Here is a 6,498-nt window from a genome sequence, read left to right on the forward strand (position 1 = left end):
AAGTCTCCCATAGGGCTCAATGGCACTCTGCAGCTCCGACCCGGCCCAAGGAAAGTCTCACATAGGGCTCAATGGCACTCTGCAGCTCCAACCCGGCCCAAGGAAAGTCTCCCATAGGGCTCAATGGCACTCTGCAGCTCCAACCCGGCCCAAGGAAAGTCTCCCATAGGGCTCAATGGCACTCTGCAGCTCCAACCTGGCCCAAGGAAAGTCTCCCATAGGGCTCAATGGCACTCTGCAGCTCCAACCCGGCCCAAGGAAAGTTTCCCATAGGGCTCAATGGCACTCTGCTGCCAAATTATTGTATCCAATCCGAATTAATCCCATTCGGGATTCAAACAACCTTTTATGCAATTTGTGCTATAGGTAGGTCAGCAACCACTTAGCTCTATAGGTCTTTGCAGAGAGGACTTCTATTTTCATCTGTGGTATTACTTGGTGGAACCTAATTGGGTGAAAATTCAAGACTCTTTGCTCATTCGTTAATTTCTGTGTCTGGTTTAAAAGCAGATTCTTACTGAACAGAAAAATGTACAGGTATGGGACCTGTTATCCAGAAAGCTCAGGAACTGAGGTTTCCGGGGATCTTTCATTAATTGGAAAGTCTCCCATAGGGCTCAATGGCACTCTGCAGCTCCAACCTGGCCCAAGGAAAGTCTCCCATAGGGCTCAATGGCACTCTGCAGCTCCAACCTGGCCCAAGGAAAGTCTCCCATAGGGCTCAATGGCACTCTGCAGCTCCAACCCGGCCCAAGGAAAGTCTCCCATAGGGCTCAATGGCACTCTGCAGCTCCAACCCGGCCCAAGGAAAGTCTCCCATAGGGCTCAATGGCACTCTGCAGCTCCAACCTGGCCCAAGGAAACTCACGCAAAATACAAAAAAGTCGCCGAAAATATGTGTAATGTAATCCTTATTGGGCTATTAAACTCTCTCAAAACCATGAATGCCAAGTGATTTACTAAAACAGCCTTTTAAAAAAAAAATAAAATAATGAAAAATGTGAAAACTATGAATTTTCGCATTTTTCAACGAATGAAGCATTCAAAATATCCAAAAAACTCTAATACCACAAAGCAAGATCGTCCACTTGAAAACAGAACTTAATAGCAAAATAATTGTGATTTTTTTTTTTCCACAAAAAAATCAAGTATTAGCACAAAAAACACAAGTCGCAAAAAGGAAAGAAATTCGAAGTTAGTAGATGCCCCCCATAAAGTATGGAGATCCAAATTAATGAAAGATCCCCGGAAACCTCAGTTCCTGAGCTTTCTGGATAACAGGTCCCATACCTGTACATGTTTCTGTTCAGTAAGAATCTGCTTTTAAACCAGACACAGAAATTAACGAATGAGCAAAGAGTCTTGAATTTTCACCCAATTAGGTTCCACCAAGTAATACCACAGATGAAAATAGAAGTCCTCTCTGCAAAGACCTATTTTGTTGCTGATGACTAGTTGGCTAGGTATCCTTCTTTTGAGCTTTAGCCTGTTTGTTCCCTTGTTTAGAGCTAAGTGGTTGCTGACCTACCTATAGCACAAATTGCATAGAAGGTGTAGAGGGTGGTAATATTCATTCATTTTATTCACATTCAATGAAATATAATTGTAACAGAATTTACCTTTTTGCTATTCTGAAGAACTGACTTCCTTTTGGGTCAGAAATGGTGTCTTCCCAGGACCATACAGAACAGTCTGATGCAGCTCAGCCTAGTAGATGGGAGAAAAAAACTTGTACGCAAAAAATAATTGATAGTACAGTCATGTTTTATTTTATGTTCTTAATTTCAATGTGGCAAACCTAATTGTTTTCTGTGTGAAGTTAGAGGGTATCAATGTCAAAGAAAGGCAAGATCATTTGGCCCCAATTCAGCTCCCTGGTGGTACTGGTAATAGCAGAAAGCACTCCAAGTGCAACTGTTTCAACCTATTAAACATACAGAAAATGATGATGGATGGGGTAATTGGATTGTTGTTTGTGCTGAATAAATTGCAAATATGGCATTGAGATGTGGAAGACAGAAAAGTTCTGGAATATTTGTGTTTGGGTAGATTGTACATCCCTTAACCTTCCTTCATATCTAAGTGCTAACTGGAGCCTCTTGCCCCCCACCAAACACAGTGTAAAATAGCACCCAAATAATTGCCTCTTTGTATTCCATTTTAAACAACATTCAACACCATTCTGATAATATCCTTTTACATGTAGCCACAAGTACTCATTTATCATATTTACTGAGGGTAAAAATGGTATATCTTTCAGATTAGGTACCAGGGCAGTTTTCTACTTACAAGAGCACTGGCCCAGGGAAGTAAGTACAGTCACTGGGGGGGGGGGGGTACCTAACGTGTGCCAACCCCCAGTCATCTCAACCTTTCCTTCTCCTTTAACAGACAGTGCCTGGTAGGGATTTAAGGCCCCAGTTATACAAGGAGGTAGTGTAGCCACAGGGAGACTATTTGATTGTATTATTCTTTTAAAAAAACAGGGCTCAACCCTTTAACCTTAAAGTTCAGTATTTTATATGTAGGCTAGTCCTTACATGGTGCAATCTTGTAATTATTATTATAGTTCATTTATGAGCTTAAATAAATATATATGAATAGTTTTTATTTTTTCATTTGGCTACTAGAATGGACCATTGCATGAATATATCCCAAGAGTCCACTGTTAGAAAGGTTTTTTTGGTTGAGGCATTATCATAGCTATATAACATGAGGAAATGCTTTGATTTTCAACCCTACCTACCTAGCTGTAAAACCATCCATTCTGAAATCACAATAAAAAAGTTAAATTCAGATCAAAAAATTAGGATGTAAGACCTGTATCTTCCCTATTACCCCCTTTCATTGAAAAAACAAGATGCATCTAAATAATAACCAAACTAGATGCTACTTATTAGTAGATTCTTTGGTATATATCTGTACTCTACAATACATTAAAGGAGAAGGAAAGGTAAAAACTAAGTAAGCTTTATCAAAAAGGTCTATGTAAATACAGCCAAAAGCACTCACAGTAATGATAGAGAGTCCTCTATCAAAAGAAACACAAGATTGCTTGTCTCCTTTTTTGGAAAATGTTCTTCAGTATCAGACTTCCCCTCTTTTAGGGCTCCTTCAGGTTTGAGGCTTGAGTCTGCTCAGTTCTCTCCTCTCTCCCCCTCCCTTCTTCTGCTCCCCCCCTCACTTCCACCACCTTTAGGAATGTGTGATCTGAGCTTCCAATGGCTATAACTGTAGCAGGAAGCTACCAAGACCAAGCTAAAATGGCAGCTGCTATCGTAGGGAGCTTCTAGGGCTGTTTACTCAGGTATAGTAAAGCTTTCTGCTGAATAAATATAGCGTTCTAGTTGGCACTAATGTGGCAAATCTATTGGCAGTAAAATGCCAAAATTACTTTCCATCTCCTTTAATGGCTGTGTTTATGTTTTTCCAACAAATAAGACGCTATTAGGATCTCATAGCTCATATATTTATCTTTTTTTTTTTTTTATTGTGACTACTAGAAAGGGCCATTGCTTCAATAAATCCCAAGAGTCTATTGTTATAGAGGTTCTATTGGGTGAGGCATTTTCATAGCTATAAGACATTAGCCAATACTTTTATTTTCTCCCCTACCTCTCTTTACAGCTGTAAACCCAGCCATTTTAAACGTACATTGGAAAAAAAAAGTTCAATTAGGACAAAAATTGCTGTAAGGACAAAAACCTGTAAGAACGGTTTCCTATCACCCCCTCCACTGAGAAAACAGAGCTGCAAATGTCTTTGCTGAACACGATGCATCTGAAAACTAATTGAGCTAGATACTTCTTATTATTAGATCCATTGCTATATCTCTATACTCTACAATACATTAATGGCCTTGTGTATGTTTTCCCAATATATAGCAGGCTATTAGGATGTCATAGCCTGTGTTTTAAGAAAGCCAGAAGAATATCGTTTTTACAGGGAGCATAATTTATTATAACCTTTCCCAAGGAAAAGGGCACCTATAACTCTCGCCACAACCACACAGAGTTAATTAAACGATTCCTCACGCCAGACAATGAGTGAGTGCTGTCTGTGATGAATAGTTTGCGAATACACTGCCATTTTACAAATGTCTCCACTTGTGTTATTTGTCAATCTGTGTCTCTCAGAGACAGCCGGAGTATTATCTCTGTTAGCGTGGAGCTGTTTGTATAGGCTCTTTCATCCTGATTTGTGCTTAGCCATGTTTCCCTATCATTTCTAGACTTATTTGGAAATGTTTTAACATTAATTGGCTCCCAGGTAATTACAAGTTGTAAGACCGTTACTGCTTTTTACACGGGTCATTTAGAATAAATATCCAGTGATGGTTAATTGCATGCAAATTTAATTTTCTCCAATAAAAATTATGTTACAAAAAAAAAAAAGAATAAATATACAATATCTCTTTTCTGTGCGCTAAATGGCCATTATCCCTCGGACATTGCTGAGTGAAGAGGTTAGCATAAATGCTCATGTTTTATTTGTGTAAATTAGTCGCCAAATACATTATTTTCCCTCTTTAATCTTATTTCTATGCCCCATTGTGAAATATGCAGAATTCTTGTTAGGACGGGATGCTAATGTAACACCACTTTATCTTAAGCCTATTAGAGATGGAACCCAATGTATTTTCCTCCAATCTAGTTAACATTTTATGATAACAGTGATACATTTTCGCAGCGGCATTTTCTGGAATCAATGTGAGGTGCTTATTGGAGCCTAACAAAAGCAGCAAATGTAAGCACTACAACAATGTGAAAGTTTCTTTTCTGGCATGCTTTGGGCCGACATTAGAGATAGGGAAATCTTAGCTCTTCGATTCAGCTGTTTATTTCAGTAGCTTAAGAAAAATGTCAGATATTAATGTATTACTGATGCACTCATATCAGATCTGGATGTTGCAAGGTTTGCTGTATTCCACTTTCTAACACTTCCATGGCTTGGCAGTGACAATACTTCCTGATATGCACATCTGCTATCTTATTTTTATAGAAAGGCTGTGTCAAAAAAAAATATATATAGGCATGTGTATATTTGGAATACAAAAATAGGCATGTGAGAAAGGCAGAGACAAACTAGGTGTAAAAATTAAAAGAAAGTGCTAATATGAATGCTTTACTACTGAAAATCTCTCTCCAGCAAATGGATATGGCTCTGTCTATCCTACCCTGGGATTTCTACAAAAGCACTACCTTGGACTTCTCATATATCTATCATATTTTGAGCACAGTCAGAGCTGTTTCAGAAAGTCCAAAGAGGGATTCACTGCCCAAAGCTCTGCACATACAGTAGTAGGTTGTTACACCCTTGGGCGTAACTACAGAGGAAGCAGACCCTGCAGTTGTATGGGGACCCAAGAGTGAAAACCCTAATTAGTGAGCAATTTATATATATATGTATATATCTTGGTAGATTAGGTCTACCAATGTTTTGGAGCCCTAAATTAAATTTGCTGTTGGGCCTAGGAACATTTAGTTACAACCACTTCAAGAATTCTAGAACTTTACAGCTCTCACTGCAAAAAAAAAGCCCTTGTGTCTGCTGGAGGAACATACTAGCCAATACAGTGCAAATTATTAGAGAGTTTATGTCAGGCCGCAGAGTGGTAACGGGCCGAGGAGAGGAGTCAAGCCGGAGGACGAGTTGTAGCGAGCAAGCCCACAAACGTCTCACACTAACCGGAGGCTTGCCTGAGGATGTGGACAGGAAGCACGGTAGTGGAGAGAGGCCGGAGAGCCAATAGCGAAGTACCAGGGATCAAGCGAAGGAGTAGTCAGACGGGTCCGAGTCGGGGCAGGCAGAACAGGTTCAAGAGCAAGAATCCAGGCAGAAGTTCAATCGGAGAGTCAGGGTATACGGAAACGCCAGGCACCAGAATAAACTTGATAACCAAGCAAGGATGGCTTGGAAATGGCGACTATTTACAGGCCTCATTGCGTATGGCGTCAAGACGCACGCCGCAGCGTGCGTACGTGCGCGCGCGACTTTTCGCCGCATGTGATTTTGCGTGCGCGCCCTTTAGTTGTGCGCGCGATTTTACGCGCGCACCTTCTTGACGTGCGCGCGACTTTGCGCACGCAAGCGTCTGAGCGGCATTCCTTTGGGCGTATGCACTAAAAGACGCACATCCTTACAGATTATTATATATATTTATGCATAATTAATTAATTAATAATTAAGTGCCTCCTCTTTACCATAAACCCCCATCTTGGCAAGTTTTTCTTCATTACAGAGATTGTTCATACCCTTTACCAACTTTGTTGTTCTTCTTTTGCCTGTCTTTAATGCAATAATATCCATTTTTAGCACTGGAGACCAAAACTGCACTGCATGTTCTAGATGGGGCCTTACCAGTGCTTTGCAAAGATTAAGAGTGGCCTTCTCCTCTCAATAATCTATTTCTTTTTTGATACAGGGCAATATCTTGCTGGCCCCTGCAGCTGCTGACTGGCATCAATGCTACAACAAATTTTATTATCCACAAGTACT

This window comes from Xenopus tropicalis, chromosome 1 (genome assembly GCF_000004195.4).
Source record: "Xenopus tropicalis strain Nigerian chromosome 1, UCB_Xtro_10.0, whole genome shotgun sequence".
In the NCBI taxonomy this organism is placed as follows: Eukaryota; Metazoa; Chordata; class Amphibia; order Anura; family Pipidae; genus Xenopus; species Xenopus tropicalis.